The sequence below is a fragment of the Sturnira hondurensis genome, unplaced genomic scaffold, assembly GCF_014824575.4.
Source record: "Sturnira hondurensis isolate 20B ecotype Veracruz unplaced genomic scaffold, ASM1482457v3 Scaffold0011192, whole genome shotgun sequence".
Taxonomy (NCBI): Eukaryota; Metazoa; Chordata; class Mammalia; order Chiroptera; family Phyllostomidae; genus Sturnira; species Sturnira hondurensis.
In genome coordinates, this window is record NW_028083823.1 from 700,405 (window position 1) to 725,762 (window position 25,358).

The 25,358-nt window shown below is 39.1% G+C and overlaps 1 protein-coding gene across 2 annotated transcripts in view; it reads right to left on the minus strand.

Annotated features, from left to right (window-relative positions):
* The window catches only part of PRRG1 (proline rich and Gla domain 1), a 100,329-nt gene extending 81,655 nt beyond the window's left edge, over positions 1-18,674 (minus strand). Inside the window, exon 1 of one of the 2 annotated variants that reach the window (XM_037059552.1) lies at positions 18,549-18,674. The gene's annotated coding sequence lies outside the window, so the exon portion shown is untranslated. Of the gene's footprint in view, positions 1-18,517 lie in introns of both variants that reach the window. The other variant, XM_037059553.1, reaches the window with a different exon arrangement.
* Between the last annotated feature and the right edge of the window lie 6,684 nt (positions 18,675-25,358).

Sequence of the window (25,358 nt, forward strand, 5' to 3'; positions counted from 1 at the left end):
TAGCTTACTATTCCCTATATTCCTTTAACAAATGAGTTAGGCAGAAGTAAGAAATAACCATTACAAGACTTCCCCCCAAACAATTCATTTATATAGCACTATATAACAAAGTATATCATGAACAAATTAATCTTTTGTTTAAAATGGCTTGAATGTATTAGCTGTGTATCTACATGAGTTCAAGAAAATATATACAAATAATTTTCTTTAATCATCTTATTTCTGAGAAAATCAAAATGTTCACTCATCTAATTTATTAATGATAAGTAATTTATTATATGGTAAATCCATAATTAATGGATTCAAATATTTACTAAATACCTATGACAGGCAACGTGCTAAGCAAAGTAGAATCTAGCATTTGGTTCAAATCAGCCACAGATTAAGTTTTTAAAAATTTCTAGGTTTAGAGAAAAGTTATTCTATTGTTAACACCACTTAGTGAGGTGGGATCATATAGGTTGCTCAAAGCCCCCAAAAGATTCTGCTTATAACTAAATGTCTCCCTCTCCTACTCCCCTTTGTATGGGAAACAAGAAGCCAGGACATCTCAAGATTTTACCTTACCAACATACACATGGTCTTGTTTACTAACATGTTATTCAGTAAAGCAAATTGGGTTTTGTTATTCTCATGGAAATACTCCTCAGAACTTTCCATTTCTGGGTACAATAAACTCAGAACTTACAACACTCTCTCCCTATTCCACACACATACACATACACACAGAAAACAACTACAAAACCTGGATAAAATAGAAAGGGAAATGGACTTAAGGTACTGGATGATGAAAAAAAGCATACAAACTTTCATAGGGAGCTCAAAATTGCTAGGAGAAATAGAGACAGGGAACTATATAAATTGGTTTTCATCACCATGTCTTTTACCCTGGGGCTAAGTGAAGCACTTGTGGTAAACAGTAACTAGTAGAGGAGTGGGTACACATGAAAAAAGAAAACCATAATTTTTCTGGCCTAGGAAACCAGAAAAGTTGAGTTGGTAAAATGCTGAAGGAAGGTGGGGACTCCCAGAAGGAAGAGAGCCAGAGAGGGAATCTCCAAACATAGTCTACCCACATCTCTAGCTGAACCCTGAACCATGCTCGTGTAGAAGAAATACAAAGCAAAAGAACAAATTCTGAATTAAGACTATATCTCCCCCGCCCCCCCCAGAAGGTGCTGTTGAGTGAAGAAAAGCAAATAGACATTGGCAGAGAGTGTATAATCACTTGGAGGATGGGCGACAGTGTGACTTTTAATCTGGGACTAAGTGCAGTCCAAGTGCTCACAGCAACATGAGCACATGTGACAAACCCAGTCATTCAGGCCTGGAAAAACAGATATAAAGAATCCAGGAAATCATGAGCATTTAAGAGAAAGAGCCAAAGAGTAGATGCATAAGCCCTGATTATCCACATCTCTGACTAAACTCTGAACAATGCTCGCACAGACTAGATTCTTAGCAGCCCATCCAAAAACAACAGATCTGAACAAAGACAAGAAGCTACTGCACAAGAAAGAGTGAGCTGTTCAAGCCCAACCATGAAAACCAGCTGCTAAAACAAAGGAAATAATACTTATTGGATAAAAATGACATAGTTCAGAATCTCAATTTAACATTCATAATATCCAAGATATAATCAAACAGTGCCCAACATACAAAGAATCAAGAAAATGTAATGCATTATCAGAAGGAAAAAAAAAGTCATTCTAGTCCAGCTCCAAGATGAACCAGATATTGGAAGTAACAGATGAGAATGTTTAAGTGGCTATCCTTAATGAAACAAAAGAAGGCATGTTTTCAATTCATATAAACCTCACTTCTGCTTCCTGGCTTGGCATACAAGGACCTTGGAAGTCATCATTCCCATTCTTACAATAAGAAAAAAGATAAACTGAAAATTAACAGTTCTTTCCAGATCCAGCAGAGGATTGAGCTCACAGGACAAACCACTGCCCCCAAAATACAGAGACAACAGTTGGATACAGAAAATCCAAATTACCAAAGCAGAAGCCCAGGAACAGAAAACTACAGAATTAGTACCAAGGTAGGAAAACCTAAACTGTCATTGATTCCTGGAGGCTCAGTGTGACCAACTCTGAGAGTTAAAAACTCCAGGGAGCCCAATCTTAGGACCTTCACATTTTGGTGAGTTTTACCTCTAGGAGCCCTACCAGGTTCCCACAGTGAAGATCAAAGAAAAATCCCCTTACTTTCATCAGGGGGAGGGAAAAGGTAGCCATTTCATAATATGCCCAGAACATTCTCTTCTTCACAAGGCCTGTCCTCAAGAGAAATTACCAGAGCCTAACCTTGGGGTAGTGAAATAGCCAGATTGGCTTAAAATACCCAAATACCCAGTTTGCTCCAACTTCCTGTCACATTTGACATGGGGTAAACACCCAATTCCATCCCCTCTTTTAGCCTCCCTACCTCACCTAAGAGGGAAAAACAAAACAAAATTAAAAGCAGTTATGACAGTCACAGCCCCAGGACACAGCCTGATTGAGACTCAATCATAGGATTATAGAATACTTCTTTCCCCATACCTTACCACCATATCAATAGAACTCCTGTATAGTAACAGGGAAAGACAACTGAAAAATTGCACATCTAAGAACAAATCCCTAGGAGAACCCAAAGACAACAGGAGAGTCAAAAACAAAGATACTGGAAGAAATTTTATTCTCTGACACCTACAGCTACAGAAAACCATAAACATATCCTAACCTCTAGCCAAACATAAAACCTCACACTTAAGGGCTATTTTCCTCAATTCGTTTTACCCAGCATATATCATGTCCAGCCTTCAACAAATAATATCAAGGCATAATAATGGCCACCATAAAATAGAGATGAGACAGAGAAAGCATCAGAACAACACTCAATTATAGCAGAGATGTTAGAATGATCAATTCATGAAAACCTCAGCAGAGAAATAGAAACAATAAAAAAATTAGAGTAATTTCTGAAAAAAATAATTACAGTGCCTTAAGAGCCAAGTGAACATGACAGAAAAATGAGTAGGCAAACTTAGAAAACAAATCAATGGAAAGTGTAGAAGGTGAAGAATAGAAAAATTGAAACAAAATGAACAGATGCTCAGAGACCTGTTAGGTGATATTAAACAGTCATAAATAAGTGTAATTAGAGTACCGGATGAAGAAGAGAGAAAATATTTGAAAAAATCATTGATTAAAACTTCCCCCAAATTGTTGAAATTTCACAAACAGAAAACACTAAATGAATACAAAGCAGAATAAACACGGAGAAGCCCAGCTAAAGGACATAATACACCATTTCAAGCCAAAGATAAAGATTGAACTTTGAAACCAACAAGAGAAAAACAACATATTACAGTCAGGAAAACAATGATCTGCTGGTTAACTTCTCATGAGAAACCATGTAGGACAGAAAGACTGGAACAACATCTTTAAAGTCTTTGGAAAAAAAAAGAAGAAATGTTAACCCCGAATTCTATATCCAGCAAAAATATCACTTAAAAGTGAAAACAATATGAAGATTATTTTCAGATAAAAGGAAATTAAAAGCATTAGTCACTGGCAGATCTGCACTATAAGTGCATTTGTTGGCAGTAGACTTGAAATTTAAGAAATGCTAGAAGTGGACTTCCGCCAAGATGGAGGCATAGGTGGAAACACTGTGCCTTCTCCCACAGCCAAGTTTGAATACAACAAAGGTTTGGTGAACAAGGACACACCCAAAGACCAGAAAATTGAATTATACGGAAGTCCGACAACTACGAACCATTCAACGGGGACGGTAAGAGAGGCGGAGGCAGCAGTGGAGCTGGGTCGGGCAGGACAGATCCCCGGACCTAGGCGCGCAGACAGCCCGGAACCAGTCGGGGTATGAGGCAGACTGACCGCGGTCACACATTCGCACACAGTGAGACGGACCACACAGGCCCCAGGGGGCGAACCCAGTGGTGGAGGGCTGACGGCGGTGGCACACTCACGTGCAGTGGAACGAAACGCTTGGGCCTGGTGACAGTGGTGGCTGTGGTGGGTGGTGGCTGCGGCGCCGGTGGGGGACTCGGCGGCAAGCAGCAGACGGGAAGCCATTGTCCCTCTTTGACCCCACCCCCACATACAGCGTCACAACCCAGCGACTTAGTTGCTCCGCTCTAGTGAACACTTTAGGGCTCCAATCCTGCTACGGAACAGGCAGGAACAGCCCAAAAGATGGCGCAAGAAGAACTCAAAGTCCTAGAGCCAATAACTCTAAGTGACCGAGAGATTGCCAGCCTCTCAGAAGCACAACTCAAGACACTATTTATCAGGAAGCTCACAGAACTGGTGGATTATAGTCACAAATTAGAGGAACATATGAAGGCTAAACTAATTGAAATGAAGGGAGATGCACAGGAAACCAATAGTGATGGAAAGGAAACTGGGACTCAAATCAATGGAATGGACCAGAAGGAAGAACAAAACATCCCACCAGAAAGGAATGAAGAAATGAGAATTCAAAAAAATGAGGAGAGGCTTAGGAACCTCCAGGACATCTTTAAACGTTCCAACATCCGGATTATAGGGGTACCAGAAGGGGGAAAGAAACAGCCACGAGTGGAAAACTTATTTGAACAAATAATAAAGGAGAACTTCCCCAGTCTGGCAAAGGAAATAGACTTCCAGGAAATCCAGGAAGCTCAGAGAGTCCCAAAGAAGTTGGACCCAAGAAGGAACACACCAAGGCACATCATAATTACATTAGCCAAGACTAAAATGAAGGAGAGAATCCTAGAAGCAGCAAGGGATAAGGGGACAGTCACCTACAAAGGAGTACCCATCAGACTGTCAGCGGATTTCTCAAAAGAGACCTTACAGGCAAGAAGGGGCTGGAAAGAAGTATTCCAAGTCATGAAATCCAAAGACCTACAGCCAAGATTGCTTTATCCAGCAAAGCTTTCATTTAGAATGGAAGGACAGATAAAGTGCTTCTCAGATAAGGTCAAGTTCAAGGAGTTCATCATCACCAAGCCCTTATTATATGAAATGCTAAAGGGACTTATATAAGAAAAAGAAGATGAAAAATATTAACAGTGAAAGGGCAGCAAACACACAGTTATTAACAACCACACCTAAAACAAAAGCAAATCAAGAGGACAGCTAGATCAGGAGTGGAACCATAGAAATGAAGAACACATGGAGGGTGAGAAACAGGGGGGTGGGAGGAGGAGAAGCGGGGAGAAGGCACAGAAAATAGCATAGATGGTAGGTAGAAAATAGATAGGGGGGAGGGCGAGAATAGTGGGGGAAATATAGAATCTAAAGAACTTGAGACACGTGGTTATAAACTAAGGGGGGGAGAATGGTGGGGGAGGGAGTGTGCGGGTGGAGGGAACTGAAGGGGGGGAATAGAACAACTGTAATGGTATAATCAATAAAATATATTGAAAAATAAAATAAAATAAAATAAAAAATTTAAAACAACAACAAAAAAGAAATGCTAGAAGTTATTTAGATGGAAGAGAAATGATACCAGAAATGGCAAATGGCTGAGTCTTTTTGCAAAAGACTTTTTTGCTTTGTTCCTCTAAACTAATTTCATTTAGTTTAAAACTAAAATAATAGTTTAATCATGCTGTATGTACTTATAACAAGTATTTTAAAAGGTTAGATATGTGGGCCTATAAGTTTGTAAGATCTCCATGTTTTACCTGAGGTAGTACATTAACTAATGTAGTAAGTACTACATTATTAACTAATTATGTAGACTGTGATAAGTTTGGTTTCTATGTTATTATCCCAAGTGCAGCCATTATAAAAATAGTAAAAAAAAAGAATAGCTAAAATAATAGAAAAAATAAAATAATGAAAACATATTCAAATACTCTAAAAACAAGGTAGAAAAAAGAAGAGAAGGAAAAACAGAAATGCACAAAAAATAAAAAGGAAAATATTAGACCTAAGCCAAATCATGTCAGTAAATACATTAATGATTACTGGACTAAACACTCACATTAAGAAGCAGAGATTGTGAGAAGGTAAAAATAAAACACACATACAAGTATACACTATTTAAAAGATACCCACTTTTACATAGAAATATACAGACAGGTTACAAGTAAACAGATGAAAAATACATACCTTAAAAAGAGTAAGCAAAAGCTTGGTATGACCATTAATATCACAAGACAAATTTCAAAACCAAATGCATTATCAGAGATAAAAACAGGGCTCTTCAGAATGATAAAAGGGTCAATTCAACAAGAAAACATTATACCAAATGTGGATGTATCCCACATCAGAGTTTCAAAATATATGAAACAAGAATTAACAAAATTGAAGGGAGAAAGAGAGAATTCCCCAATCACAGCTGGGGAATTAAATGTTCCTACCTCAGCAATGGACTGAACTAGGGGGAAAAAGTCTGCAGAGACATAGAAGATCTGAACATTACCAGCTACTTTACCTAACTGATATTTATTGAATTCCTTTCAGGTTTACATGGTACATTTGGCAGGAGAGACCACATTCTAGATTATTAAACAAGTCTCAATAATTTTTTAAGAAAAACTGAAATGATAGAGTATGTTCCCTGACCGCAATAGAAGTAAATTAGAATACAGTTTTAGGGCACACAGGACCACACTCAAGTTTGTGATTCACCAGGACTCAATAGTAGTTATTCTCATGGCTAAGATTCATTTATTACAGCAAAGTACACGGAGTAAAAGCAGCAGGAAAAAGATATGCATTGGGTACAGTTCAGACAGGTCAAACACAGGCTTCATATACACATGCTTTCTGTCTAGTAGCAAAATACAGGCACATGTACACAATACCTCTGCCCAGGTTACAGCAAAAAGAACTTTTGTATTTCAGTGATCATGACTCCAGGGCTGGTTATGTAGGTATATCCTTCTATGCAACCAGCTACAGTAACTAAAAGCTCAGAACCCCAACAATGAAACCAAGTACACATCATCAATCTGGATGTTTGTACCAGGCAGTTCTGACAAACACGTACAGCATGGTTTATTGCTCTTGGTATACAAAATAAAATCAACCATTAACATAAAAACATTCAAAGGGCTACATTCCAAGGGGTTGGCCAAGAATCAATTATGTTTCTATGTTCCCTTAGAGAAATGAAGCAGTTTGCAAACAGAACTGCTATGTTGACATTTTCCCCACTAATACCAATATGGAAACCAGGAAAACCACACATATTTGGAAAATAAGCAATAAAATTCTAAATATTAATCACTGGATGAAAAAATAAACTACAAGAGAAATTAGGCAATATTTTGAATTAAATGGTAACAAAAATACATTAAAATCTGTGAAATGTAGTTATAGTGCTTAGAGAAAAATGTATACCCTTAAATGCCTAAATTTAAAGAGATCATAATATAAAATCAACAAATGCTACAAAAATTTTTTCAAAAATATGTAAGTAGAAATTACCTTCCACATTGTCTTCTATTTTTCCCAGATCTAATAACAGAATAGGAATGTTTTATAGATGCTTGTATGGTGAAACATTACTTTTCTTCAGAAACCAAAATATCAGACTTAAGAGACCACAGGATGAGCAGGAGGCAACCACCTCCTGAGTAGGAATGCCCCATTTAAAGTATACCATTCTGAGGTGGACCAAATACTGTGATTATGCATTACTTCCTACCACACTTACGTGTGTGTGTGTGTGTGTGTGTGTGTAATGGGGTTTTTCTAGTGGTATAAGTAAGATTTTTTTCAGTGGACAGGGTTTGGTATTTTCCTTGGGCTTGCAATGCGAGAAAAGGATAATTCCAATAGAAAGCACTGACTTCTGACCACCTGCAAACTGGAGGCCCCATTCTGCCCAAAGAGTTCAAAAGCATTTCCATGATACATGATAGCAGCTCAGTGTCTGGCCAGTGAAAGCCCCACTGTCACAGAGCCAAACATTCCCAAAGCAGAAACACAGTGGCTAATAGGGCCACAAGTATTACTACTACAGCTTACCTCAGTGTGGTTGGCTTACCACACTTCCATAGTTTTTGGCTGGTAAGGAGAATATGAGCTCAAGTGGATTTAGACAAAATAGACAGCAAAAGCAAAATCAGCATGTTGTCAGTGCACCAAGTCCCTAGTTACACATGATGACATCAAATAGAAGGAACCAGATAACAGATGGTCCAAGGGATGTGGCATGCTGCTGTCAACGATCCACCTCTAAAGTAAACCCAAGCAGTTTTATACACTTACAGATACCTAAAGTTGTACCCCACAGGGTACAAGGTGGAAAGTCCCTCACTCAACTGAAACCAGGAGATGGGTCAGAAATGGTTATATGGCAGTTTCCCACAAGGTATGTTATGAGAAACTGCCTCATGGTAACTCCTCACCAGATTGCTTATCTCCCCTTGCTGTATCTAAAACAGGGGTCCCCAACCCCAGATACCAATCTGGGGCCTGTTAGGAACAGAGGCAGTGAGAGAAATTCACCTGAGCTCCACCTCCTGTCTCCTGTTGCTCACCCACCATCCACAGCAGGTGAGGGAGCAAAGCTAACCTGAGCTCCAGAGACTCAGAGCTCCACCCCCTGTACACTTCCCCTTCATCCATGAAACCCAAAACCAGTCCCTGGTGCCAAAAAGGTTGAGGACCACTGCTCTTAGAGGGATCACAGGGCATTTTGTCAAGAGTTGAGTCAGACTGTGTCAAGTACTGCTGGAGTGACCTGAATAAAGATGAGCAAGGTTGCCAGGGTGCTGCTTAGAGTCTTTCAGATAAAAGTAAGTTCGGGTATGCTGAACTTCTCTGTAAACCAAAATTACTGGAATGATACTCAATGCCAACCAAGATTTCTGAAACACTTAGTAGGAGGTGACCTACTGAGCATTTCAGCTGGGCCCTGAATTAATTGAAGGAAAGTGATGACAGAGTAGAATAAGTGTAAAGTTTTTAACAGAATATCCTCTGTTGTCTACCATACAGGCTAATGGAATTAACCACTGCAAATACAGGCACCCATGGCAGGGAGCTGATGTGTGGGAAGGATGTGTAGTGCACAATGAAGGAAGCAGTGCACCAGCTGTATAGCTTCCCTCAGCACTCACCTGTGGTCTTACAGAAGGGTATGCTAATAATCCCTGGAATTAACACTGCTGCTTTTGGTCAAATAGAGTGAGGTCAGGTCAAAGGCTATGGTTCTAAAACAACCAGTGCAATATAATCAGAAACATCTACCCCAGACAGTAGTAGAACCTTAGGCTGTAAACAAACCCCTATCAGAGCTCTCTGAGATGGTCTGCCTTAGTCTTGGCTAGCTGGGGAACCTACAACAAAGTGAATTTGGACTCTATTTCTAAAAGAGAAATAGAGTTCAAAGAGAAGAAATAGAGTTCTTCTGATGGAAGAAATACTGATAAAAAGACAATGAATGATAATACAGCAACTAAGATTTACCGATGAAAAATGGAGACTAGAAGTGTATTAACTTTGGGTCATCTTAATAGATTCCATCAGTACTAAATCAGAAGCTACAGAAAACATTTTTGGGATAAAAGAATGAAATATTAGTTATAAATTTCTCTTTAATATGATTAAATGTAGGCAAAGAAAGCTTAAGATTTTTTTTTTTGGCCAGAATTATACAGAGACAACATCTGGCTTAAAGCTGTTTGAAGACAATTCATATACTGTTTTAGACCAATAGATCCTGCACAGTGTGTGATGAAGGAAAAAAGAAGACAAACCACATACCACTGTATTAATGTAACAGGGAAAAACACAACACTATCAATTGAAGTCCAGTAACTATAGCACAAAAAGGGGAAATCATGGATAGGCCCGAGAAGTAAGAGTTAGCTGCACAGTATCACTGCGTAAGTCCTCTGTGAGAACTGGAAGTAACAGATAAAAATAACTCACAAAACAACTTATGGTCTATTATCCAACCAGGAAAGAAACAGAGCATGGAGAGGTCCACAAAAACCTTGAGAGAGTTCTACAGATGTGAAACTGCAATGAAAATTCAAGAATAAGCTGTCTTCACTAATTAAGAGCTGAAGATAAATACAGGGATAAGATAACCCTATAATATAACATAAACTCTCAAAGTAATTTACTGTTTTACAATTATTGTAGCTAATTAAATGTTCTATGAAAAGTAAGATTTCAATCCCAAGATTTGTATTTTAGATAAGATTTAGAATGAGACTTGTTATAAATGATAATCAGAATATATTCTGTCATACATGATACTTGAGAAAAAGAGGTAATGAGAAGGGAGGCTCTCTCCCCTGCCATCTCTGCTTGAATTGGTAAGGAGTAGTAGGAAGTCAGCTGACACAGAAAAGCACTGAAAGACAAAAACTCCTTTGGAAAGTGTGATGCAGGCTTCTGTAAACCTCTAAATTTAGGGGCTTGAAACTCTAAGACAAGGACAGAGTTCTCAAACAAAGTGGTTAAGGGAACCCCATATGGTCACACTCATGCTTATATTCAGGCTGCTTTTTACCCCCACGGTCTTCATTTTGAATACAGACCTCCCTTCCCCTTTAACAATACGAGACACAAAGCAGCAGCCAACACACACATACACACACACACCATTGTGGGCAGAGAGAGAAGTTCTGTTTAAGACATTTTAGTTTAAGGTGGACAGTCATTTACAGGACCCTGGGTCTTCAAGAAAAAATTATGACTGGATAGAGTTATAGGAATTGTCAGTGTGCAGAATGAAACTGAAGTCATGAAAAGGGATGGCATTATGCAGGGAAAGGGCAGAAGTCAAGGAAGGTGTTTTAGGGAGTGAATAAGTAAAAGTTCCACTAAGAAGAAGTGGGTAAATGAAGTCTTCTTCTGGAAGTACAGTTCATCATATGATATCGATTATTCTTTGGAGGAATCCAAAGGAAAAAGTATCTACTAAAACCTAGCTTTTCATCACCACATGACTAGATCTATGACTCAAATACTTATGTTCATCATCATCTGTTTTAATAGAGGAGTACAGTGGATAATCTAATTCAATGACATTTGAATGCATAATCTCATTAATCCAACAAATATTTTTAAGCACTTACCATACACCTGCCACTATGTTAAGTACAGAGAAATTACCCTTTCTAAGTAATTTATAATGGTATCCTCTCGTTCATTCATTCATTCATTCATTCATTCATTCATTAAGTACTTAATGCTTGCTAGACCATATGTGATGCTTGAAATGCATACATAGTAAGTGTTCAATATACACTTTACCTTCCAAGCAGAGTTTCACTGTGTGTTTACTGCGTAAAATGGACAATGGGGAAAGGCAGCCCAAATGTGCAAAATGGAGAATGGGGAGAGGCCTCATGCGACAGGGCCTCCTAAAAACAGCTCCATGATTTAGTGTCAGAAAGACCTAGATTAGAATTCCAGCTCCACCACATACCCCAAAGAGACCCGGGCACTTAGCCTTTCTGAATTGTCCTCCCTACACAGTGAGGATAAATGTCATGTTCCACACAGAGTAATAACAATAATGAAAGAAAAATATCTGGTACAATTTAGAAGGGTTGTTGTCATTGTTGTTGTTGTTGTTATTACTATTATTAAGGAAGATAATCTATGTGTTGCAGTTTAATTTTTTAAAAGGTTTTAGCCCTGGCTGGCGTAGCTCAGTGGATTGAGCGCAGGCCTGCGAACCAAAGGATCACGGTTCGATTCCCAGTCAGGGCACATGCCTGAGTTGCAGGCCAGTTCCCAACAGGGAACACATGAGAAGCAACCATACATTGATATTTTTCTTCCTCTCTTCTTCCCTTCCCTTCTAAAGATAAATAAATAAAATCTTAAAAGAAAATATTTTATTTATTCACTTTTAGAGAGAGGAGAAGGCAAGGAGAAAGAGAGGGAGAGAAACATCAATGTGGGAGAGAAACATAGATCAATCGCCTCTTGCATGCCCCCCACTGGGGACCCAACCAGTAACCCAGGCAGGTGCCCTGACTGGGAGTCGAACCAGGTACTTTGAGTTTGCGGGAAGACACCCAATTCACTGTGCCACAGCAGTAAAGGCATGCGTTGTAGTTTCTTGAGAGAAGAGAAGAAAAAATAATTTGAGCAATCTTTTGAATAAGGAACTCTAAGTACACTCCTCTGAAGGACAAAGCTGCCAAGAGTAAATTTGTATTTCAGAAAAAAAAAAAACAGAACCACAATCTACAGAGGATTTTCCACAGTCCCCTCCCTGATCTTCTAAGGGCCCTGCTATCCTTTTCTTGTTACCAGCCCTGATAAAGTAGACTAAAGTCCACCCACTCTAGTTTCAAGGAGTCCAGGAATGTTCACTAATTCCTGGTGCTGGGAACCAGGCAGAGGCCAACTACATAAAGATAATGTAGATTCTCTAATTCCTGGCTAGTGAGGCAGAGAATCTTGCAGAGAGCTAGCTCCAACTATACCGTTAACAACTGCAATGCAAATGAGAAACACAATCAGAAAAAGTGGAAGCCATCTCCGAAGAGTTAGGCATATACGACTTTTGGGAAAGCGGTTAGGTCTATAGAGGTGGATGGGGCGTCTAGAAGCACTACGAAGGGTAGTGCCTGCAAATTAGAGGCTTTCAGTATCTGTGGATGAGCAGATTTGTTTTAGGGACTGGTAATAAATGACCAAAGAGACCAGTAAAAAGGATTTGATTAGTGTGTGAGGAAACAAGTAATAAACCCTGAACTTAGTTAGACAAGAGCAGTGGGAATGGACTATTAAAAACTTTGCAAAGGTCAATTCTATAAAATGGGTGAATATTTGTAGTTTAGAGAAAGAAATATAAATAAATGTTAATAATAAATACTAATGTCTACATTTTCATTTAAAAGAAACTTTAAAATTCAAAGAACATAATGATTTTTGCAATATAATTCCTATTAATACAACAAAAACATTAGCATTTTCAGACTGCTTATGAGCCTAAAGAAATAATTATTTTTACTTCTGTATGTAATAATATTTTTGTGATAAATCCTAGAAAAAATGAGATACTGAAGTTATGATAATATTACATAGGAAAGTAAATTATGCTTGCCAAAATCATTATTCTGGTCCCATGAATAACATTAACACAGAAAAAAAAACCCTAGGATTATATTCCATTAACTTTCTTTTTGCAGTAATAGCAAATTTTAAAACTAGTCATGTGTTTCAAACTTTGCCAGCTTTCTCCCTGAAGCAAACATGTCAGAGAGGATTACTGTGGCAAGTTAGTCATATGGATTTTTTTTTATAAAATTGGAATGCATAACATCAGAATCCAAACCACAAAGAAAAGGCACAATGGAGACAGACTGGAGCAGATACACAGAACATACAGTGCTTTGAATAACAAGGCTTTGTCACTCAAATGGAGCAGTTTGGTCACTCAGCACTCCAGAAAATAACACATATCTCTTAAAGACACAGTTTTAAAAGAAGGCAACAACAACAAAAAAGAACAGAAGGAACTTAGTCCAAGTCAGGAATGTAAAATACAACAGATTTTCCTGAAGAAATACTAAGTTCTAAATTCTGAGGTTCTGCAAAATGTACTTAAGAAAATCAAATCCTTATTCAAATTCTGGCCCATTTAATTGTTAAACCTTTCAAGAAGATAATAAAAAAATTCATCAACACCTGAAACCAGTACAAAATAAAAGTAAACTATAAAAGTTTGTTGAGAATGTTGTTATTCTAAGTGACCCCAGAATGAGCACTTTGTAAGGTATATAAATGTTTAATCACTTATGTGTACACTTGAAATCAATATATATGTCAACTGTAATTGAAAAATCAATTTAAACATATAAAAATTCTTCATAAGTATGTAAATGAGCTTGAAAATAAGTATATATCAGTTACTACTCCTCAATAATGGAGAAAGTAAAGCAACCACTGAGCATTTTTAAGATCTCTGATTATCCCTTCCTTGTGGCACTTGGACTCTCACTTCATTGTGCTTAATAACATTATTGACAAATATTTGTTTCTACTTTAAAAAGGGTAAAGTTAGTACACACACCACTTATACAGCAAAAGTGTTTAATAAATGCTGAGTTAAATAAAGCTTGACATGTATTGTATTAAGCCATTTCCTTAGGATACTGTAAAAGTCAACTTGCACTGACAATATTATTTCTTTGGTCCCCCAGGTTTTCAGGATAACCAAATAAATCACTTGCCATTGTAGAAAAGGTGTTGCAATAGCAAGAGGTTCTCTTATGAGCACTATGAATAGTGGAAAAATCTAAACCAAACACTGCACTTATTTCCTGCTAAAGGCCCTAAAAGAAAGCTTTGTATTATCTATTACTCCCATACATATTTAGGTGAGCACACATATGCACTGATTTGTCCTTTTTAATTTTGCCTTACGTAAAATTTAGCTGTACAGAATAGAGTTGACAAAACATCATCTACAACTAAAGATGCAATGTGAGAAATTTTATAGGACTATATTGCTAGTATTTTATTTAGATGCTATCTTCAAGTTACTGTATTGATGAAAATATCCATTTAAATATGAAATAACTTGTTTCCTCCTACCTCCCAATTCTGGAAAATGACACCCAACAGACAATTAAAAGATGGTTTCTATATTTTTCCTCTTCTAGGAGAAAATTCTCCTTCCCTTCCCCTTTCTCTAAAAATAAATAAAATATTTTTAAAAATGCTATAACAAATAAATGCCCTTTGAAAAGATCATTAGTAGATTGGACATGGCTGAGGAAAGAGTCTGAAGACATGACACTATAAACTTCCAAAACTGTAAAGGCAAAACAGAATATCCATGAACTGTGGGGCAACTACAAAAGGTATAATGTATGCATAATGAGAATTTCCCCTAATAAATGGCAGATAACATACCATAGATCCAGGAAGCTCAGAGAAGACCAAGCAGAATAAATGCTTTAAAAAAAAAACCCTGTATCTAGATATGTCAAAGTTAATCTTCAGAAAATCAAAAGATAAAAAATCTCGAAAGAATTCAGGCATCCGGGGGTGGGGAACACCTTTATCTATACAGGAATAAAGATCTGACTTCCCTAAGGGGGTCAATTCTTCAAGAAGACATAACAATCCTTAATGTGTATGCACATAACAACCAAACCTCAAAATATATACATGAGGCAAAAACTGATAGAAGTATAAGGAGTAAAACATGAATCACCTATCACAGTTGTAGACTTTAACACCCCTCTAAAAGAAATGGACAGATCCAGCAGGCATAAATTCAGTAAGTACATAGCTGAACAGCATCATCAACCAATTGATTATAATTGACATCTGTAGACTACTCTATCCAACAAGAGCAAAATTCTTATTTTTCTCTACCTAAATTGAATATGCAAAAAGATAGACCACATTCTGGGACATAAAACTCACATTAACAAATGGAAATCATGCAATGTCTGGAGTGGGCAACAATGAAATTAAACAGAAATCTATAACACAGTACAGTAACTAAAAAATATCAAAATGTATGGTGATTAAATAACTCACTTCTAAATAACACTTGAGTCAAAGAACTCTCAAGAGAATTTTAAAAATATTTTGAACCAAATGAAAATACAATATATCAAATACCGAGGGATGCAGTGGAAGCAGTACTTAGAGGGAAATTTATAGCATTGAATCTCATATGAAAAGAAGGAAAATCTAAAATCAACAATCTAATCTTTCACATTAGAAAGCTAGAAAAAGAACAAATTTAATTCAAAGTAATCAAAAGAAAAAATAAAAATTAAAGCGGACATCAGAGAAATTGAAAACAAGTAATCAGAGAAAACCAACAAAATCAAATTCTGATTACTTGAAAAGATCTATAAAATCAATAACCCTGTAGCCAGGCTACCTAAAAAAGAGAAGACATGAATTGATAATTTCTTTTGTCTGAGTCCACTACCTGGCCACCATTGCTAAAGAAGTGGTTCTTAACCAGGATGCCCATCAAAATGTCCTGGAACTTTTTCATGCCTAGTTTCTACACTCTGAAATTCAGGTTTAATGGGTTTATAATAGGGGGAGGAACACTAAATATAACAGCTCCCTAAGAAAGTCTAATGCACACCCAAGATTAAGAATCATTATCTCAAATACCTGTCATATGTTTTTCTGGTCATAATAATGATAATGTCCTACCAAACGGGGTGTATAATTAAATAAACAAAAAGGCTCCTGGTCACCTAATCCAATTGTGTCCTCTTAGACCTATCTTTTCCAAATTTTACATGATATCTGATACAATCAGGTTTCAGCACACTCCTCTCTTTGACAACTTTTTGGTTTTTTTGGTTTCTTCTCCCTGTATTCCTGCCAGCTTCTCTGAATGCCAATTGATCAGTGAAACTGTGATCCAAAAGCAAGCAGTTATCATTTGGAAACTTGTTAGAAATGAACATTCTCAGGCCTCACCCCAAACATCAGAAATTCCGGGGGGGAGGGGGTTGGAGCCCAGAAATCTGCACATTTTTGTGATTATTGTGCATATTGATGTCTGAAGACAACTGTGCTGGTTGAGACTACTTGTTGAGGATATGTGGGTGGAATCTACAAATATAGGACTGGAGTTTGAACAGGGTAGGAGATGTTAATACATCCACATTTTGAAGTTAATTGCTATTGAAATTGTTTCTTATAAGAAACACAGCAAATAAAAATAGCTACCATTTTTAGGTATTATGACAATATACTTAGATACTATGATGAGTTGTTAATATACCTACTCAGTTATCAGGTAATATTATAATTACCATTTTACACTTAGAGGAAATGGACACTTAGAGAAAGAATTTTAATAGGCTGCCTCCAAATTCCATGCCCTTGACCACCATATTATTGTCTCTTACATAAAATGGTAAAGTCTCAGACAGAACTCTAAAGACTCAGTGGAAATGACTGAGCCTGACTGGTCAAATAATTAGAGGAAAACCCAGAAATATGGGGAGGAAGTCTAGGTGAGGAAACTTTTAAGAAGTATAATCACAGTGGTTTGGAATTCGTTTCTTCAGTAAGTGAGTCTAAAGACCACAGAGAATGAGAACTTTAATTAAGAAGTAACATGAAGAAAAAAGTGATTTTATATTTAGGTGGAGAAGGGATAAAATTAAGTGAGGGATAAAAAATAGAAGTTATTAACAGCCAGATATCTTCTCTGCTTTGCAGGACACAGAAACCTGTTCATTTCATGCTTGGGTTGGGGGGAATTGTGACTTTAAATACACTTCAGATCAGAAAGTAAATGTTTATAAAACAGAATTCACAATCAAGGGAAAAGGGTGGAGGAGGAGGAAGTTCAGTTTTTGTTGTATTAAGTTAAACAAATGAGTATAAAAGCAACATCTATGATTGACAACATTATTTTTCATAAAGATCTAAGTTTGAAAATGCAAGCCAGGGAACTTTATCAAATATTGCAATATTTGTCCTAGTGTTTTATATTCCCAGTATCATTCTTATGGGTTCTAAAGTGAGTCTGCCCAAAAACTTGCCAGCATCTACACACATATATCCAATATCACTCTTGATTGAAACAATCAACAACACCCTAATCAACTTTTCATTTAGCCTAACTTCAGCACCTTCACATCCTTCAAAGTCTGGCTTTATTTATAGTATGACTATCACAAGATTAATTTAGCTCTTAGTTTTGACACTCCACCTCTTCACCCTTTCGTTCAATTATTTCCTCTTAAATATCATTAGTTTCGCATTTCTCCTGAAGGGTCATTTAAAGAAGACATAAACAACCCAATTACAAAACCAATGGCTGTAGCCAAAGTCTGAACACACAAATTTCCAATCATATCCCTCTCAAGGCTGTTCCGACCACTGATCAACGTGAGCGGATGAGAAAGAAAGAAAAAAAAAACTGAGGCAAGAATATCGTTCCCTTCCTTCCACTTTCCCCATGCCAGCCTCCTTAGTTCCCCGCCCCCTAAGGCCAAACTGCGGCCTCGTACGACCCCCCTCCACCGATCCACCCCCGCTGTCACTCGCCACAGCTTAGAAAACAGCCATCGCCTTTGTTAAAATGTCCATGAGCACAATGGACCAGAAAAAGATGGGACACATTCCCTGGGGCTGGGTGAAGGAAAGTCACCGGAACACCACGCCCTCCTTGGCTCTAGCTTGGGGCGATCGCCCAGGTCTCCTAAATCCTCTTCCCTGGGAAGAGGAACATTCCTGGCAACTCTGCACTCAGTGACGGCAGCGCGGGGGAAGGGATGGCCCCGGACGCCGCTCGGGTGAACCAAATGGGGGGTACTGAACTTGAAGCTGGAGCACCCTCCAGTGCACTTGGCAAGCATCGAGATCCTGCCAAGCCTGAGTACAGACTTTCAGCCTCTGGAGCCTTTTCCTTCAATTTTTCTCCTTACACTTACCCTCACCCACTCCCACCACCACGCACTCTGCTTCCCATGCGGCTGGGGCCGCCGGACACTCTCGGGCAGCACGGCCAATCCCTCTACTTCCCGTCTAGTCCATTTCTCCTTACGGGACCAAAAGCTCCCGAGACGGCCACCCGCACACACCCCAAGTCCTCTTGTGACGCTCAGGCCGAACCTCGTTCCTCAGCTGCGAACCCCACGCGGCCACCTCACCGCGCGCCCCGCGCCTCTACTCCGAGTATCAGCCAGCCGCGCCTGCGCGCTCTCACTGCCACGGAGCCCAGTGGAGCCCAGAGCCCAGAGCCGTTGGGCAGGGCGGTGGGACGCTGTGGGGGCGGGGCAAGGGCGGAGTTCAGAGAGGGGCGGGGCCAAGCTGGGTGGGAATGGGAGGGACGGGGCCTCCGCCGCCTGGGTCCGGAAGACCTACAGTTCAGAGCGGTAAGCTAGAGCTTTCTACACTTGAGGTCTATTTATAGCAACACTGGAAGAGAAGTGGTCGAGGTCCGTTGGTGCATCTCCACACTCAGCCGAGAAAGCCCAGCTTGGCTTGGCCAGGCTAGCCAGACCCCGGGGCACCACACCTTTCCCTGGAGCCACCTTGGATCCTCACTAGCCTTTTATTCTTTTGCATGCCTATCTCCCCAGACCTTGTCCACTCCAGGGCATTTCTCTTAACATGCACAGCCCCCAATCCTCCAAAGGTGAGGGGCATGTAGATTTTCCATCCACAGACCACCTGTACAGGGCATGCTAGTTAATGTGTCTCTTTGCTGTGTGCAAGCCTAGAATAATGGTTGGGGACTATGCAACCACATACAGCCCACAGTTACAACTCATCCCTAACCCTGAGAACAAATTCTATCACTGCTATTTCTGGACGTTGGGTGACAACAATCTGCTCTTTTCTTAAAAAGAATCTTGAGCAAACATATCCAAATATCTTGGGAAGAAGAACATGGTTTGCCAAATAAGATCCATCTCTGACCCTACTTTTCAGGTAGCCACCTTAGAATTTGAGCCTTCTAAAAGCCCCTCTGAGAAACAGAATACTCCACTTGTGTTGTTGTGTGGAATTTAACCTAATGGTTTCAGATTTTCTGGCATTTGGCATTTTAAGAAGCCTACCTTATTATTCCATTTGCATGCATGCTTAGTTTTAAGTTCTATGCTTTTCTGTTTAGAATCTGGTCAGCTGTGAGAATCTCATATGCCTTCAGATCAGCTATTAAAAGAAATACACCTGAGTGAATCCAAAGTGAATTGGCCTGTGGGACTGAAGTGCAAATTATTTTCCCTTCTTTTTACTTTAGTTATGATGGAAATGAGAAACATTTGGCTTGTTAAGAATAAAGGAATTGCCACAGGGTCAATCAGTAGTCCCTCCAAGCAAGTATTTTGACTGAGACAGGAGCATTTTGAGGGGAGAGCCTGTTAAAGACCTGAATATCTTGAAATTCTTTATTAAACCTCTGTGGTCCTTCCACTTGTTTATTTTATGAACCAGACTTTCTTGAACTCATTTCTAATTCTCATTTGTTAAGTAAGCATAGGGGGATTGTAGTGAGGACAGATTGTAGTGAGGACAAGAGGATATGTGTATTGGTAAATGTAGACACAGACTCTGAAGGATAATAGATAAATCTGTAAGTGCCAGTAACTAGGGCCTTGTCCTATTCATTTCACTAGTAAAATGTTTCACATACCGAAGGTGCTAATAATATATATCAGATTAATAAAGGATATGTTTGCATTCTTAATAGATGTGTGTATATGTTTGTTAACTTTCATTTGATTACTGACTTTATTTTCTTATTTTATGTCTGAATTTGTCAGGATAAATTTTTTGAAGTGATCAAAAGTAAAATTAAGTGGCTTAGGCAAAAAGAGAAAGTTACTGTGTAACCCAAGTTTCAAAAGGCCAAGTCTATGACCAGCCTTAGGAATAAACTGAACCAGTAACGGGAATGCTTCAAATTCCAGGTTAGGCTTTCAACCCAGCCTCTCCCAGCAGGGTCGTTCTTTCAGAACCTCTGAAAGTCATGTTCTGTAGGCATAGAACCATGGCCTCTGACAAATTGTGAGCTCACACGTTCCAAATTGTTACCTGACAGAATGTGCCTATCTACCCTCCGTTCCAATTTCTGTACTATCAGATAAAGAGCATGATTGGGTGAGACTGAGTAACAAGCATTCTTGGCGAAAAAGTGCATGTGTGACATAAACAAATGATACCCCCCACTATGTAGAACCACATAGTGGAGAAAAAAGTGAAGAGAAACTTCCTAAATGAAAACCAAGTGTGTGTGGGGGGGATTCTTTCCAGAAGAAGAGAAAAATGCTAGACAGAAAAAAAGATTCACTATGGAACACCTATATTTAAGGAATACAGCCTTGGAACTACCTTTTATCTCTCTCTTATTTAAATATTAACCAGGCTTCTTAATAATATATCTATATTGGTTTTCTGTGGCTACTGTAAAAAATTTACCAGAAACTTAATGGCTTAATACAACACAAATTTATTATAACTCTAGAGGTCAGAAGTCTGAAGAGTCATACTGAGCTAAGATCAAGGTGTCAGCAGAGTTGAATCCCTTTATTGAGACTTTAAAAGAGAATCCTTTTCCTTGACTGCCCCGTATTCTAGAGGCCATCTACTTTCCTTGGTGTATGTCCCCTTCCATCTTCAAAGCCAGCAATTAACTTGGACACACCTCTTCTACATTTAAGGACTCTTGGGATTACATTGGCCTCATTCAGATAATCTAAAATAATCTCCCTGTTTTAAGGTCAGTTTGTGGGGGCGACTTTCCTCGCAAGTCACCCCATCTGCCATGGATGAGAATAAACATGACAGAGGTATGATGTGATCTGCTTGGGGAGGAGAAGTGGCCATTTTCCCAGAGGAAAAAGGCTGTGAGCAGTGGCCAGTTTCTCAGGGTGGGGGGGGGAAGGTGTTGAGCCCCCTCCTCCAGAGGCTTTTATTGGGTTGTAATACCCAGGAATACAGGGCTGCAAGGATCAAACAGTAGATAACATTTCAAAGAAATCTGAGGGCTTAGTCCAAGTCAGAGTCTGTCAGGAACAGAGTTTTAGGATATCCTGATCAAACCCTTAATATATGAATGAAAGCACTCTTAGCAGAGCAGATTTCACAGGTTTATTAGGAAGTCTTTGTGAGACCAGATTTTTCCCCAGGACAAGCTCTAACAAGGCAAGGAGCTGCACCCCTCCCCATCAGGTATTCAGGTTTAAGGGCATTAGAGCCAGGAAATGCTTCTCCCAGAAGACATGGGGATTTCGGGCTAACTCAAAGCGGAGGGCAAGAGTCCATTGCTCTTTGTTGCAGCCCCCACCCCCTGAGTCCTTCCATGATGGCCTCCCAAGTGATGTCTGGCCTAGGTTGCCCCCCACTGTGAGGGGTCTTACCCGTCATTCATTTCCAACCAAGCTTTGGGGACAGGGAGGAAACTGAGGCAGCATTTGTTATCAGAGACAAGCTTTGTCTCCTTCGGCTAGAATTCCAGAGGTCCCTGGCTCATCCTTAGCCACAGCGGGTAGAGAGTTACAATTCCTAGAACCAGGCAGAGTGGTCCACAACAGTCAGCTGATTACCAACCTTAATTCCATCTGTAACTTTAATTCGCCTTTGCTATGTACCATAAAACTTCCATAGGTTCTTGGTATTAGCACATGGTCATAGGGGTGGGGGTATATTATTGTCCCTGCCACTGTCTTTATTTTCATAAAAACAACAGAGTATAAGTCATTGGTTCCCAAACTGGAACACTTGTAAAAATACTGATATCTGGATACCACCCCCATATATTATGTAATTGGCCTGGAGTCCCTTGGCCCTCTAAACAGACACACACACACACACACACACACACACACACACACATATATATATATATATATATATACACAACTAGATCAGGATGGAGCATCTCACCCATGCTGGGCCAGTCAGAGAATCTCCCTGGTGATGTAATAGAATAAGAAGGAGGAATTAGTAAAACTGGATGTCTGAAGCTATAACATATCAATTTAGGAGCTTATGCCATCAGGAGAAGTAAGAAAAAAACAAGTCTGGAGAGGAAGAGGCAAAGAGAGGCAGACAGAGTGGAACTAAGCCCAGATCCTCAATGGTTGTCTGCTTCCTGGTTAAGTAGCATTCTTACTCCAGGCTTCTATGAGGTACCACTGCATTCTTTAAAAGTCTCCTATTTTACTGAAGCTATCTCAAATTGTTTTCTCTTGCATAAACCCCAAAATATTCTAATTAATATATAATGTGAGCTTAATTTTCTCTCAATTACCTTTTTATGATATGCTTCTTGTTTGAGAAATAAGGCAAGTTTAAGAACCGAACTGTCAAAATTAGTATTCCAACTATGTCTAATTCACTAGCACCTAGTCTCCTGGTTATCCAATAGTCTTCCACTCATCCTCCTCTTAATAGTTACTCAAAGGCCCAGAAGGAACCTTACAAATCATCTCAGCCTAATCCTCATTCAATAGTCCAGTCTCCCCAAGACACACATATTGGGAGTAGATCCAGTTCTCTGCTTGACTTATGTCAAGTAAATATTAATGACCTGCAAGTCAAATCTCTAGCCCTCGCCTTTCTCCTTATCTTTAGATCTATAGTTGTAGATAACTAGTAGATCATTTCTCCTCAATTCATAAGAAACAAAACTCGATTTTTTCTTCCAAACTCTGCCTTTCCTCCTGCATTTTCTTTCCTTCTTAGTGAAACCATTATGGATCAGATGACATACTAGAAATGGTAAAGTCACTGATAAGGTCTTCTTTTCTATCCTCAGTAGCTGATTCATTCTACCTTGTACATGTCTTACATATTAATTACTCTTTCCAGGATCACTTCAGATTCATGACCAATCACCTGATATATAACATGATCTCCCAACTAGTTTCCCCGTCTTTAGTTTCCCCCAAATACAATCCTTCTCAAATTTGCCAGGTGTCTCTATTAATAGAAATATGATTATAAGCCACTGGACTTCTTTAAAACTTTTCATGACTCACACCCATTTCAATCTAAAATACAAACTCCTAAGCACAAATTTTTTAATTATCTGGCTTTAGTGCATCTTTGCAAACTCATTACCCTACCCATCACATGCATCCTAAGCTACTTCCTGTATTTTCCTTATACTTTCAACCTGCTAGGACTTTTCAATTCTCTGTATGGCAGACACGTTTTTAAAGATCCAGTTCAAAAGACACACACTGTGTATAGTCTTCCCAGTGCCACTCCACACAAAGTAAATTAGTTATTGCTACCCCCTTTCTATTCTAGTACTTATACCCTTCTTATTCTTTTCCCCTTTTTATTGAATTTATTGGGGTGACACTAGTTAACAAAATTATACAGGTTTCCAGTGCACTATTCTACAACACATCATCTGTACACTGTATTGTGTGTTCACTACCCTAAGTCAAGTCTCTGTCCATCACCATTTACTCCCCAATAGCCTCTTTTACATCCCTCTAACCCCCTCCCCTGGCAATCACTGTTGTCCCTATCCATGAGTTTTTCTCTTTTTTTCTTTGTTGCTCAATCAGTCCACCTCCTCACCCAGCCCCACCCCCACCTTGACAGCTGTCAGCCTGCTCTCTATCTATGAGCCTGTCACTACTTTGCCTTTTAGTTCATTCAGATTCCACATATGAATGAAATCATATGGTACTTGTTCTCTGACTGTCTTATTTCACTTAGCATAATGCTCTTCAGATCCATTCATGCTATTACAAAGGGTAAAATCTCCTTTTTTTTTTACAACCGAGTAGTATTCCACTGTGTAAATGTACCACAGCTTTTTATCCACTCATCTGTTGATGGAAAAAATTCTTGTGAAAATAAAAGGAAAAAGGAGATTTCATACTGTCTTTTTCTCATGACTTGCCTGATCATTTTAACCCCTTGTGTTAACGCTCATTTCACTTATTAGTTCTCCAACTTCCAATCCAATAGTTTATACCCAACACTTGTTTCAAGAACTGGTTTGAACACTCAGGTCCAGAAAGAGTTTAGGGGTACATACCCTGATTGAGTCTGTACTCTGACAAATACTTTCTATAGGAATTTTTATCATCTATGAGTTTAATTCATACTGATGGTATCATTTTAGTTTATCCTGGCTTTCTCATATTCCACGTTTACATTATTTTATTTCATTCCTGTTCAAGTACAGTTTTCTGTCTTGTATTCCCAGCCCTGCCCCACCCAGCCATATGTTTACATTTTTAATCCTATGTAGTTGGTAAAATGCAAGAAAGAAGGGTTTACTTTTTGTATTTCTTTTGTAGCTTCTCAGAAAATCTTTTTTTAAAGACTTTATTTATCTTTAGAGGGGAAGGGAAGGATAGAGGGAGTAAAATATCAATGTATGGTTGCCTTTCACGTGTCTCCTGCTGGGAACTGGCCTGCAGCCCAGGCATGTGCCCTGACTGGGAATTGAACCAAGATCCTTTGGTTCATAGGCCCGCACTCAATCCACTGAGCTACGCCAGTAAGGGCACTTCTCAAAAAATCTTGATAAACATATAAATAGCATGATAGATCACATGATGGGCTATTAAACAAGAATCATTTAGCTTAAAAGTATTCAAATCCCCTAGCTGGTGTAGCTCAGTGGATTGAGCACGGGCCTGTGAAGCAAAGGGTTGCCGGTTTGATTCCTAGTCAGGGCACATGCCTGGGTTGCAGGCCAGGTCCCCAGTAGAGGACATGTGAGAGGCAAACACACAATGATGTTTCTCTCCTTCTCTTTCTCCCTCCCTTCCCCTCTGTCTAAAAATAAATAAATAAAATCTTTGCCCTGACTGGTGTAGCTCAGTGGATTGAGCGCGGGCCTGCAAACCAAAGGATCGCGGTTCAATTCCCAGTCAGGGCACATGCCTGGGTTGTGGGCCAGGTCCCAGCAGGGGATGAATGATAAGCAACCATACATTGATA